Source organism: Euprymna scolopes, chromosome 16, assembly GCF_053919585.1.
Source record: "Euprymna scolopes isolate OS-2025 chromosome 16, ASM5391958v1, whole genome shotgun sequence".
NCBI classification, from domain to species: domain Eukaryota; kingdom Metazoa; phylum Mollusca; class Cephalopoda; order Sepiida; family Sepiolidae; genus Euprymna; species Euprymna scolopes.
Genome location: NC_136497.1, coordinates 79,728,240 through 79,746,585, shown reverse-complemented (window position 1 = coordinate 79,746,585; position 18,346 = coordinate 79,728,240).

The following is an 18,346-nucleotide window of genomic DNA, read 5'->3' as shown; positions in this document are numbered from 1 at the left end:
ATATATGCATAATGCTTCAAGTATTTTTAATTTTTTACAATTACTTTCTCGTTGCAAAATCCTTGTGTTGTCCACTAGGACCTTTCTTAGATTAGAGTGAGGACAGCTATGTTAATTTGTTAAATGCTGGTATATTGAGCTAGTACTGTTCAAATGCATCGTTAATCGACGGGACAATGCTGTTTTTGTATGTCCAATATATGCGTTTTTATTTTCGGAGTTACACTCTCCTTAGGGGCATTGAAATTTGTACACAATATTGGTTTGGCTCCAACATTTTTGTCGCCGGCGAGGAGTTATTTTTAACGATGAGGTTCTGGGTTCGATACTTCTTATAGTATATACTAAATCTAATCTTAGAATTGTTCTTTAGAGGTGCTGTATATCTATGTATGATTCTTTTAATTATTTTTTTACTTATTTGGTTTTTATAAAATATGTCTATAGGGTTAGTGTTAGAAGATTGACTAGTGTTGCTGTTAAGGTTTTTAGGGGACTGTAACAATAGTTTAATTTGTTGATCAACAATATAATTCGGAAAGTAATTATTGATAAGAACCGGTTTGATATTTTTAATTTCTATTAGTAGTGCTTTGTTCGTAGAAGAAATCATCTTAGCACGGTTTAAAAGATTTTTGATTATGGCAATTTTGTAACGCTGAGGGCACTCACTCTTAAAGTTCAAGATGCTGGAATTGGTTTTTTGTATACAGCAGTGTCGAAAGTATTGTTAGATGAGTCTATAAAGACGTCCAGAAAGTGAATTTGTTTGTTATCATTTAATTCTATTGTAAACTTAAGGACAGAGTTTTTTTGAAAAAGATCTTGAAGTTTATATATCTGTTCGTTATTATCAGCCAAGAGGAGTATGTCGTCAACATAACGTACATACATAGGAGCTTATATTATTTGTAAATGTTTTATTTTCTAAGTCTGCCATAAAAATTTCACTCAGGTAAGGTCCGAGCACCCATCTATACATAGCATTAATTTTGAAAGTAGCAATAATGTGCTGAGATGTTTAGCATAACCAGTATACGACTGGTTTTACTAACATTGGCTTTTATCATCCTAATTTTTAATCGAGTTTTTTGTCACTCGTAAATGTATATTTTAATCGACTTTTCATTGACTCTCTTTATCATTCGTAACTATATATTTCACTTCTATTTTTAATATTTTATCCCCACCTGATGAGGATTAAAGAAAGAATCGAAAGCGCTCGTGTGAACCATGGAACATTTGTAAATACCTTCCATCGTGAAGTTAAAAAAATCTTACGAAAGATCGAAAGTATGAAAAAAAGAATCATTAAGCAAGGTATCTCTGTTGTTTTACTAAGGTTTGCCTGAATAGAGGACTCCTGCCTAAATACACTAATTAAAACATATACATATATATACATATACACATATATACAAATACATATATATACATATATATACATATACATATGTATATATACCTATATACATATACATATACATAATTTTTCATACATATATATATTAATATACATATATATACATATGTATATATATATATACATATATATACATATGTATACATATATACATATATATACATATATATATACATATACATATACATATATACATATACATATATATAAAAATACATATACATATATACACATATACATATATATACATATATATATAAATAGATAGACATATATATACATACAAATAAACATATATACACATATACAAATATATATATGCATATATATACATATATATATACATATACATATATATACATAAACATATACATATACAAATATATATATGCATATATATACATATACATATATACATATATATATATATACATATAAATACATATATATACATATGTATACACATATACATATATACACATATATACATATACATATATATACATATATATACATATACAAATATATATATATGCATATATATACATATATATACATATATATACATATACATATAAATACATATATATACACATGTATACACATATACATATATACACATATATACATATACATATATATACATATATATACGAATACAAATATGTATATATGCATATATATATACATATACATATATACATATACATACAAAAACATATATATACATACATATACATATAATTACATATACATATAAATACATATATATACATATGTATACACATATACATATATACACATATATACATATACATATATATACATATATATACATATATACATATACTTACATATATACATATATACGTATATATATAAATATATACATATATATACAGATATACATATATATACATATATACATATACATATACATATACAAATAAATATATACATATATATACATATATGCATATGCATATATGTACTTATACACATATACATATATAGACATATATACATATATATATACATAAATATACATATATACATATATATACCTATATACATATATATACATATACATATATATATATATATATAATAATATACATTTTTTACATACGTATACATATATATATACGAATATATATTATACATATATATATACATATATACATTATACACACATATACATATATACATTATACACATATATACATATATATATAATACATATATATATATTATACATATATATACATATATATATACATATATTTATTATGCATATATATACATATATACACACACATATATATTATACATATATATGTACAAATATATATACATACTTATATATACATATATACATATATATATTTAGATACCTATATACATACGTATACATACACATACATATAATTGCATATATAAATATACATATAAATACATATATAAATATACAAATACATATATATCTACATACATACATATACAAAGACATATACATATAGATGCACATATGTATATACATATATATACACATATATATACAGATACATATATACACATATACACATACACACATATATATATACACATATATACATATATATACACATATATATACACATATATATATTCATATATATCCTCATATATATACATATATACCCATATATACACGTATATATATATATATATATATTTACATATATATACCCATATATACACGTATATATACACCCATATATATACATATATATAGATATATATATATACATACATATATATACATACATATATATACATATATATACATACATATATACATATATATACATATATATACGTACATATTTAGATATATATATACATATATATACATATATACATACATATATACATATATACCTATATATACATATACATATACATACATATATATACATATATATATACATCCATACATATATACATAATATATATATACATATATATCTATTTACATATATACACACATATGTATATATTTACATATATACACGTATATATATGTACATATCTACACATATATAAATGTACATATACACACATATATGTATATATTTACATATATACACATATATAAGTATATATTTACACATATATACATATATATACTTACATATATATACATATATATATATTTACAGATATATATATACTTACATATATATACATATATATATTTACATATATATATATATAGATTTACATATATATACATATATATTTACATATACACATGCATATGTATATATATTTACATATATACATGCATATATATGTATATTTACATATATGCATATATATATTTACATATATGCATATATATATCTACATATATGCGTATATACTTACATATATACATATATATTTACATATATACATATACATATATGTATATATATTTACATATATATATATATATTTACACATATACATATATATTTACATATATACATATATATATATTTACGTCTATATATATATTTTCATATATACATATATATATTTACATACATATATATATTTTCATATATACATATATATATATTTACATATATACATATATAAATTTACATATATACATATATATATTTACATATATACATATATATATTTACATATATACACATATATATATTTACATATATACATATATATATTTACATATATACTTATTTATATATTTACATATGTACATATATATATATATATTTATATATATATATATATTTATATATATATATATATATATATATATATATATATATATATATATATATATATATATATGTACTAGCTCTACCCGGCCACGCGTTGGTGTGGCTCAGGTTGTCAAAATGGACACATCCTCCAGAAAAGTTCCATTTTATTATTTTTTTTGCAATTTTTTTAATCAATGAAATTGTTATTTTACCCCCCAAAAAAGATTAATTTTTTACTATAAATTGTTAGGTGAACGTATTTTTTTCTAGAAAACTTGCATCTTTGTAAAGATATTTCGCAGTAAACGTTTCTCTTTGAGAACGGAATTTTTATTATAAAACGAACAGAATACAGTAAATAGTGAGGTGAAATAGAGAAAAGTTTGATTCCTCTTTTCAAGAGAATGTAAAAATTATTTTTTATTAAACCGATGTTCAGAAATAAACAGAAAAATACTTCCATCATTAATAATGCAAAAAAATAAAATGTTGATTTAGTGTTTCAACATTATGCTTATAAATTACGATAAAACTTGCTGAGTATGCGCTGTTTTACGTTTGTTGTAAAATTTGAACGGAACTTAAATTTCGCTCCATTTTAATCTTTCTTAATTTTTTAATTGTGTCCCCCCCAAACGAATATAATCAAAACAGTAACATTCTAAAATTGTACTTTATGTATATAAAACAAAAAATATTAAAAAAAAAAGTTAATAACGAAAGGGAAATAATTCCATTTTTAAACGCAAAAGTCAGTTTGAGATATCTTTTTGTTATTTTTTACATAAGTCCAGCTGACCATTCACATTGGAAATGTGCACATTTTTAGGTTTTCCGGCATTTTTACAACGAATAAACACTTAAATCTTCCCATGTTAAGAACGGCTATAAAAGTTGGCGTGTCGAATGTGAACGATGAGTTGGACGTAATGTAAAAATTACCGAATTTAAAAGGGAACGAAATTCAAATTTCCGTTCCATTTTTACAACAACCGTAAAGCAGACCATTCTATGCCAATTTTACAAACTTACTGTATTAATGCAAAAAAAAAATATTTAGATTTGCCTATAAATTCCTTAACTCATTTCACCCTAAATAATTTAGGTGACTGAAATAGGAATCTAATTGAATCTTTAATTTCCGTAATAGTATGCCAGAAATTCATTTTTCTTCGAGTTATATCGAATTCATTAATACAGACTTTAGGGGCTTTTTTCGTAATGTTCCTGTACAAATTATTTTTATTGTTACAAATTACGATGCTTTATTTATATAAAAAAAGCAAAAATAAATTCTAATGTTTTTTATTTACTACTGAAAACCATAACTTTAGTAAAGGTATTTTTTGTTTAAAGAAAATAAAACATTTTCACCAAGAGTTAAGTAAAAAATAATTAGTTCATTATATTCTGCGATCATTATTTGATAAATACTGAAATTTTCATTAAAATTGGTTGATTTCCTGATTTTTGGTGAATTTTTAAGTAAAGGGATGGGTCAAAATATTTATACATTTTGAGCGTCGGCATTCATTTTGTCTGTATCTACCATTTTTCGATGAATGTTTGATAGGAAAGCGACGACGTGTGGTTAATTAAAATTAAATTTCAATCACATGGTTATATTATCAATAATCATGTGATTAAACCCATTGAAAATTTACCGATATTGTAAACACATTCTGTTTACAATATCCTTTTAGTGATATCACATGCAGTGTTGGCAACTGAGATTTAAAAATACCCGGGAGATCAGGAAAAAGAAATCTCCAAAAATCGCTAGATTTTTAATTTTTATCGTCTGAAATTTTCCAAACGCGCTAATTCACCCCCCAAAAAGATTATAAATATAGTATATTAAATATATAAAATGTTCCGTGTTTTCTCACTATATGTTTCTGGAATTATATTGAAGCGGTTAACTCCCCAGAAGTCTTACATATTTTATCAGCTAGTTTTACCTTTTTTTTTTCAGAGAGGGTATTTTAATCATATATATATATATATATATATATATATATATTATGTAATATTATTATTATTGAAATATACTGCAAATTAAACATCACAATGACGGTGCAACATATTTTGAAATTAGAAAAAGAAAAAAACAAAAAACTTTCTTTAGAATGTTTAAAGTATTTAGGTTGGTAGATAATTAAATTCTATTGTATTGGTATGAGTTTTTTTTTTTGCTGTTGTTTCTTGCTTTTACAATTTTCGAGTAAATACTTCTAAATCAAGCGGAGTTGCTTAGATCGTATTTTAAACTAAATTCGAAGGTTGGAATGCACCCCCCACCTAAAATGTACTTGGAAAAATCGATTGTATAGAGAGATTTAAGAATGGTTAGCTGAAAGAAAAGGTGAAAAACAAAACAAATCATCAATAAATAATTGTTACCAAAGGCAATAAATGCTACGCTTTTTTTTCCTTAAATGAATGAGATTATTTTACGTTTTAACGTTTTTTCAAGCGCTTTTCTTTAGTTTAAATCTAAAATTGCGAGGGTGTTGGTGCGAAATATCTCCAGATTTTCTAGAATTCCGCGCTAGATTGCAATTGAAATCTCCAGATCTAGCAAGAAAACTGCTAAATTTGAAAAACTGGTCACGTGACGGGATGCGGTAATAAATGATTGTCCCTGAATAAAATTAATGGCCTACCGTAACAAAGAAAACAAACTATTTATTATAGAAAAATTAAGTATAATGCTATAATTAAAAAGAAATATATAAAAACATAAATGGGTATAGAAAACATATTATACCAAAACGTAGAAGCCATCGTTCAGTGGTTCTTTAGAGTATTAATTGCGACGGCACCGAGAGTAATATTTTTATAAATATAGATATTCATATATATATATATATATATATATATATATATATATATATATATATATATATACATTCAAATACATGCATATATTAACACATATACATATATTTACATATTATACATATATATACATATATATAAATTTAAATATACATATATATATTTAAATATACATATATATATATTTACATATACATATATATATATTTACATATACATATAAAAAAATATACATATATATATTTACATATACATATATATATATTTACATATACATATATATATTTACATATACATATATATATATATATATTTTGATATACATATATATATATTTACATGTACATATATACATATATATTTACATATACATATATACTTACATATACATATACACTTACATATAATATATATATATTTACATATATATATTAACATATACATATATATTTAGATATGCATATATATATATTTACATATACATATATATGTATATATTTACAAATATACATATATATATATTTACGTATATACATATATATATATATTTACATATATACATATATATACTTACATATAAAGATATATATTTACGTATATATATATATCTACATATTCATATATATATTTACATATACATATATATATATTTACATATACATATATATATATCTACGTATACATATATATATTTACATATATACATATATACATATATATACATATATATACATACATATACATACATATACATACATATATATATTTACATATACATACATATATATATATATTTACATATACATATATATATATTTACATATACATAAATATCTCTACATATACATATATATATTTACATATATACATATATACATATTTACATATACATACATATATACATATACACATATATATACATATATATACATATTTATACATATATATACATATATATACATATATATAAACACATATATGTACACATTCATATATACATACATATACACATACATATATACACATGCATATATATACACCTATATGAATATATGTATATACATATATATACATGCATACATGTATTTATATATAAACATATATACATATATAAACATGTATATTCATACATAAACATATACATACATATATAAACATATAAATATGCATATATACACATATATACACATATATATACATATATACACATATATAAACATATATAAACATATATACATATATATACATATATACACACATATACATACATACAAATATATATACAGATATATATATACATATATACATATATATACATATATATACATATATACATACATATATACATACACATATATATACATATATATGAATAAACATACATACACACATATGTATAAATATATATATACATATATATAAACATACATACATACATATATATACATATATATATTCATATACATACATACATACACATATATATATACATATATATATTCATATATATAGATATATATGTACATATATAAACACATATATATATACATATATGTAAACATATATAGGCACATATATACATATATATAAATATACATATTATATATACCTGTAAATACATATATACATATATATAAATATACATATTATATATACCTGTAAATACATATATATATACATTTAAATACATATATATATGCATATAAATACATATATGTACATACATATACATATATATATACATTCGTATATACATACATATATACATACATATATATACATACATATATATACATATATATGCATACATATTCATAAATACATATATATACATATACATATATACATACATTTTTATATATATACATATATATATACATATATATGCATATATACATACATATATATACATTTATATACATATATATACATATATATACATATCTATACATATATACACATATATATATATACATGTATATGCATATATATACATATTTATATATACATATACATAGCTATACATACATATATACACATATATATACATACATATACATATATACATATTTATATATACATATATATATATACATATATCTACATATATATATATATATATATATGTATATATATGTGTATAACTTAATGTAAAAGGAAAAGAGACAGATCAATTCCACAAAATGTGACTTATCCTGATAATGCCAAGCTCAACAGTAATTATTGTAGCTTATTAAATAGGACAACAAGAGTATGAAATGAAGACACAAAATTCTATATTTGTAGATATCGAATGGATTATTTATTGAATAATGGAATACAGGCAAAATTTTTCGAATAGAACGGACTCTTTATGCCAGGACATTTCGAAGCCTATTGGTTCTAATTAGAAGAGCAGAGAATGTTCTAGGTAGCATGGGGGAGATGCGGCGTATAGCGTAAGGTTCATTAGGGATGAAAAAAATAAGAGGAATTATAGAATGTTGGGGAAAACATTATTGAATTCTAAATAAATAAGGAGAAGCTTATTATATATAGTATGATATATTAGACTATATATGTTCTTAAATATTGTATTCAGATTAAGGGGTATATGTATTATGGTTAAGTAGGAGGTGTATTGTTGCTTTGTGGTAATTTATTTTAACGCTTCCTGGGGTGTCTATTTCCTATGGAGTGGGTAATTTTGATAAATCTGGGGGAGGGGAGGGTTATGTAAGGTTGTAAATCTGAAAGGAAATATGCGGCAAAAGTTTTTACTCGATATGATATGTAGAGCATGATCATAAGGGGGCGATCCAAGATTAGGGTGGCTATGAGTGCGTATAACTTGAAATAAAAGTTAAGTATACATATTGATGTAAAAATGGGGGAGTAAGGAAACAATAGCTACTTATGAGAGCGGTAATCAATACCAAATAATAGTATGGTAATTATAATAGTATGGAATATAATAGTAAAATAGTAATAACAATTATAATAATAGTAGTAATCATAAAGTTGAGTATAAATTAGAATAAAATTGAATATAAAAAAAAAATTTTAAAAATTAATATTAAGAAAAATAAAATAAAAATGAAGGCAAAATTAAAAGTAAACATTAAAATTAAACATTTAATATTATGTGACAAATAGTTGTGATAAAATTAAATTCTAAATTACTGTTAACAACAGTGAATATGGAGATAATGGTAGCAATTATGGTAGCAATGACGTGTGTGATAATAAAAATATCAATTATAATTATGATTATCATGATAAAAATGATGATAAAAACAATAACAATAACAATAGAAAAAGCGGTAAAAACAGTGAAGTAATAATAATGATATAACAATGGCAGTGGTAACAATACTTCTACGACTACTTCAACATAACCACCACTATTACCAATAATAATAATGTACATACTGTTAATACTAAATTATTAGGGTTGCGTATACACACACACACACACACACATATATATACATACATATATACATATATATATACGTGCATATATACATTAATATATATACATACATATGCATATATACATAAATATATATATACATACATATACATATATACATATTTATAGACACATATATATACATGTATATAAATAAATATATATACATACATACATAGACACATACATATATATACACATATGCACATACGTATATATATACATATATGCGTATATATACTTACATATATATACATACATATATGTAAATATATATACATATATATATACATATATATACATACACATATATATATGTACATATATGCATATACATATAATACATGTACATATATAAACATACATATACATATATATATATACAAACATATATTTATAAATATATACATATATATACGTACGTATATATATATATATATAAATATATACATATATATACGTACATACATACATATATATATATAAATATACACATATATATACGTACATATATATATAAATATATGCATATATATACATACATATGTATATGTAAATTTATACATATGTATATACATACATATATATATATATAAATATATACATATATATACATACATATATTAACATGTAAATTTATACATATGTATATACATACATATATATATATATATGAATATATACATGTACATATACATGCATATATACATATAACTATATATACATATATATATACATATATATACATACATATATATATACATAAATATATACACATATATACATAAATATATAACTATATACATAAATATATAAATATATATATACATAAATTTATACATATATATACATACACATGTACAAATTAATATATACATATTATGTATACGTACATATATATACATAAATATATATATACATATATACATAAATATATATACAAACATATATATACATGAATATATACATACATATATATACATATATATAAATATATATACATACATATACATATATACATACGTATAAATACCTATATACACATACATATATACACAAATATATACATATATATATACATACATATATATATAAATATATATGCATATATATACATACATATATATACATAAATATATGCATATATACATACATATATATATATAAATATATACATATATATACATACAGATGTACACACAAATATATACATATATATACATACATATGTACACATAAACATATACATATATACAAACATATAAATACATAAATATATATACATATAAATACATAAATATATACATATATATACATACATATATAAACATACATATATATACATAAATATATACATATATATACATGCATATATGTATATACATATATACACATATATACATATATATACATATATAAATACATATAGATAAGTATATACGTATATAAATATATATATACATATATACGCATATATAAATAGATATATATATATATAAACATATACATATATATATATATCCCTATATACATATATACACATATACACATAAACATATATCCATATATATATATATCCATATATACATATATATCCATATACACACATATATATATATATCCATATATACATATAAACATGTCCATATATACATATATATGTCCACATATTCACATATATATATATATATATCCATATATACACATATGTATATATACACATAAACATATACTTAGTTGATATACATATATAAATATATATATTTTTTTACACAGTGATCAACACTTATCTTGGCCCAGAAGCCACTCTGGGATAAGAGTTATTGCAAGTACATTACGTTAGTGTGGAGATTTGATTAAGTGTTTACTTAAGGGGGCGGTTCATTAGGAATTTGTTAACGTTGGACTTGAAGATATCCAAGTTGTAGTCCGCTTGGAAGAAGGCAGACTGAACAGAGTTCCATACACATGCAGTCCTAAGAAAGAAGCTTTGTTCATGTAATCCACGTTTTGATTTAGGCACAGATATGAGTGGGGGAAATTTTTCACGGTGGATTCAGCTAGACGAGTGTTTTTCGTGAAAGATTGGCGAGGGGGGACCAGAGATTGGAGTTCAGACGAGCACGTGCCATGGAAATAACGATAAAACAAGGATAGGCTCGCAACGTCTCTTCTGTGGGAGAGAGGTTGCAGGGTAGATAAAAGGGCATCCCCCACTAAGCCACGAAGTCTATTTTGTACTCTGTCAAGGCAGGATAGGCTGTTTTTATCAGCTCCTGCCCAGATATGGCAACAGTATTCCATCCTTGGACGTACTTGGCTTTTATATAGATAGAGAATTGCATCAGTAGTGAGATATCTTCTTGAGCCGTACAAGGATCCCACCATCTTTCCAGCGACCTTGGCAACAGACTTGATGTCCGTGTTCCATTTCAGATCAGGAGTAAAGGTCAAACCCAGAAGCTTGTCAAAACACGGGGCCTCACCCAGACGAGAGCCATCCGTCCCAATTGATGCCAGATGGGGATCAGAGCGTTGATGATGTAAGGATAGGAGTTTGGTTTTGGATGCATTAAAAGGTAACCAGCCACGTCTTCATCCACTAAACCACGCGCTCGGGATCAGAGGAGAGAGAATCAGAGAGAACTTTGTAATTTACAGCCTTTGATGTGTTTCCGTAGATGGTCGTGTCATCAGCATAGATGTCAACGAATGATTTAAGTATGTGTTTAGGGAGGTCATTGATGTAGATCAGGAAGAGAGATGGGCCCAGGATTTACCCCTGAGGGACTCCAGCATTTATAATGTAGGCCTCCGATTTTTGTCCATCTACCACTACTCTGATGAGCCTATCGGAGAGCAATGATTTAATGATTGAGAAAACATTTCCAGTTATACCGTAGCTGGAAATCTTGTGAAGTAGAAATATATATACATATTATAATATAATAAAATATATATACATATTAGATATATACATATATGAATATATATACATATTGTATATATATATACATATATAAATATATATACATATATATACATACATAAATATATATACATATATCAATATATGTACATATATAAATATGTATACATATATAAACATACATATATAAATATATATACATATATAAATACATATACATATATAAATATATATACATATATACATACATATATATACATAGATACATACATATATATGCATATACGTACATACATATATTCATATATTAATATATATATACATATATGTATAAATATATATATTCATATAGACATATATATATGTAAATATATATACACATATATAAATATATATACATATATATAATATATATACATATATATAAGTATATATACATATATATACATGTATATATATATTTATATATACACATATATATAAATATATATACATATATATACATATATACAAATATATATACACATATATACATATATATATAGACATATATACATATATATACATATATATACATATATATAGACATATATACATATATATACATATATATAGACATATATACATATATATACATATAAATATATATATAATATATATATATACCTATAAATAATTATACATATATATGAATATATATACATACATATATGTATACATATATATACATACATATATGTATACATATATATATACATACGTATATATACATATATATACATATATATCCATACATATATATACATATAAATATATATAGACATGTATACATATATATGCACATAAATATATATATATACATATACACATATATATAGATACATACATAAATATATATACATGTATAAATAAATACACGTATACACATATGTATATATACATATACACATATATATACATATACACATATATATACATATACACAAGTATATACATTCACATATATATATACATATATATATACATATGCACATATATATACACATACACATATATATACATATACACACACATATATACATATACACATATACATATACAGATATATATATATATAGATATACACATATATATACTCATATATATACAGATATACACATATATATATACTCATATATATACAAATATACACATATACATATATATATATATTCCCATATATATACATATACACACATATATACATATATACATACATAGACACTAATATATACACATATATATACACACACATATATATACATATATATACATATACCTATTCATGTATACATATATATGTACATATACATTAATATACATATATACACATATATACATACACATACATACATATATGTACATATTCATATATATGCACATATATACATATGTGTACACATTCCTGTATACATATACATATATACATATATAGACACACATATATATACATATATATACATACATATACATACATGTACATATACATATATATACATACATACATATATATATATACATACATATATATAGACACATACAGTTACATATATATATAGACACATACATTTACACACACACACACACATATATATATATATATATATATATATATATATATATATATATATATATAGCAAGTTGTAAAATAATATATGGCAATTTAGCTACACAGAATATTCCGCTTTTCATCCACCCTCGGATTCGCCAGGCTTATGCGAAGAGGAATGGTTTGCTCGCGTTTTAATATACGCACATTCTATTGAGTTTTAGTTAGTCAATCTGATTCCTAGTTTCCACCGCTCCATTCCTAAAAGCCCGGTTTACGTTTGAGTCAGCGCTTCCTTTGTATTCACTTTTTTAGCGGGAAGCGTAGATATCTAGTGATATGACCTATTTTTAACCTAGGTGTATATGTGTTTTTTGTTTTTTTTTATGCTAGTTTATATATACATATATAACACGTACATAGGATAAACTGTATTCTAGAATAGCGATACAAAATAATTTAAAAATTAATAATAAGCATAGAAAATATATAAATTAAATAAATATACATATACATAAATTATCATACAGTTCAATCTTCAGTGAGGTCTACCAAAAATGTCTGATGGAAAAAGAGCATGCTTCCTCCGTGAAGTAACAGGGTTCTGCTTGAAATTCCGTCCAATTCCCGAGTTCGACAGAAACACTCGAACTCGGAAATCTATACTTATTTCGCAAGAGAGCTTTATTTATTCAACGGGAGTATTTTTTCTTCTTTCCGTAAGCCATAGCTCGGTAGAACTCTTAATTAATTCGTTACTCTTTTCTTAGTATCGCTCCTACTTGAGATCGAACATTCCTGACGATTACTACTTAGAATTGAGTATTACTGTTGCATTGGCGGATAATCCAGTAAAATTTGTTTGCGGAAACCAATTCTGGAATTATTCACCTCATTTTTACGTTTCGGATGATTTTTTGTCAAACATCTATTGATATCACTTGTCTTCTTTTTTTTTTCTGTTTGTTAGGTCTATACAAGGCCAGGACAGGTAATGATATGCAACTGTAAAGGTGATTCCACTTGGGAAATTTTCATGTAAAAAAACCCTGTCTTTCTATTCCGTTTAAAATTCCGTAAACTTTCCAGAGTTTGACAAAACACGCCAAAAATAAGCAGGTATTTACACTAAACGAATTATGAGAACAACATACAAAATGAAAACAGGAGTCCGAATAATCCAAATAATATAACAACATAACTTCTTATATAAAAAATTCTGAAACACGTCTTTATATATATATATATATATATATATATATATATATATATATATATATATATATATATATCACATATATATATATATACATATATATACATATATATATATATATATATATACATGCATGCATGTGTGTGTGCGCGTGTAGTTGAAGTATTTTTTCTGTTTCTACATAAAATTTTATAGATTTATTTTCAACTGTTCTTAATATTTATGTACAACTGGATAATAAATTTTGAAAATATATATGGCAATTAAGTCGAACAAAGAAATAGGTGAATTAAAAATGAGATGATCATCTGACTGGTAAACGCGCACATACTGGCTACGATAAATGGGTGTGTGAAAACCAAAGAGTCTAATTAGCTCACTAGTAAGTTAAGAACCGGACGATATATAAAAAATCACAAAGTAATATAGATTTCATACAATAACATGACGAATCCCCATGAGGATGAAGCCGGGAAAATTCTGTGTAGCTTAATTGTCACGTATAATTTCAAAACTTATATATATATATATATATATATATATATATATATATATATATATATATGTATATGTATATGTATATATATATATAAAATAAAAGATAAAAATATAAATTAGTCGCGTTCGTGTGTGTGTGTCTGTGTGTACAACTACCAATTACCAAAGAAATATAAAGGCCATATGTGTGTATACCTCTCCTGGTCAAGAAATATTAATGCCCATGTTAGGATACTTCTGTCAAAGGAGACATTATATTGTATACGGACTTTCAATATATAGCATTCTTAAAACCACTTTTTTATTACTGAGTTACGGTCATTAACATATCACATTAAATGCAATCTATTTAAATGATTACCTCGATGACATTGCTTTTTCAATATAATAGCTTTGTTTCAACTGTACTAATTAAAAAGAAATGTAATTATTTAGTTTATTTAAATTTCAAGTTATGTTTCATTTAATTTATTTTATCTGAAATCTAAAACCGTTTTATTTTCAAACCAAAAACCAGAAAACCAAAAGGGGAAATAACTGTGATAGCTTAATTGAAAAATTGTTTTAAACGGAGCACGTTATTAAATATTTCCTGTTTTTGGTTTCATTTCGAAATATTATTCTAAGCTGAATTATTTTTTTATTTTAATTGGGAGGACATTTTTTCTCTTATTCTTACTTTTTAAGTAACCTTTTTTATTTGCTAGAGAAAAATAATTAAAACTAATGTCCTCATTTACTTGCATCTTCACGAGGGCAGAGTTAGTCACAGGGACACATGTGAACAAAATCGATCATCCTCTGCTCTTTTTGTTTTTTGTTTATAACATTTAATCGGTGTTGCCCAGGATTTATTATAATAATTATACAACAGCAAGTGTGTTTAATTGCTTGCGAAACATTTTTTGGTCACAAAGCGTTAAACCAGACATGTCATCTCTAGCATTTTTTTAAGTTTGGTGATCGAGGGCGGGGGGCGGGGTAAACATAACAAATACAAAAATGTTTAGTTTTCTTCTGGTGGGGCGGAATTACATTTGAAACATAAAATAACGATGAATGTAATTAATTTTTTTGAAACCATTATGTACTTTACCCTAACAATTTTATAAACAGAACGAACCCCAAAATAGGACAAATTCAATTGTTTGAGGGCGGAGGGGATGATTACATTAGAAATATAAAATGACGAAAAATGTCATTTAATTGTTTTTGGAATTAATTTTTGGTAGATCTTTCTTGCGATTGCGCGGGCATTCACTGTTATTTTTATTGAAACAAAAGTTGTAATGATTTATTTTTAATTATCTTTTTTTTTTGGGGGGGGGGGGTATTTCCAGTGCTCAATATCCGGAGAATAGTTTCTTCTCTTTGTAGTCCTTCTGCCGAAATATCTGGTAAAGAGGGTATCACATACTTCTTTTTTTAGGCGATTACATTTACATGTTTTCATCCGTTCTTTTATTTTTTGTGGGGGTATCCACGTTGCCCATGAGAAAAATAATTAGTATACCGGTGTGTTCCAAACAGAACTTCATGTCAACCCAGGCAACCCTGAGTACCCATGCTAGTATATATATATATATATATATATATATATATATATATATATATATATACACACACATATATATACAC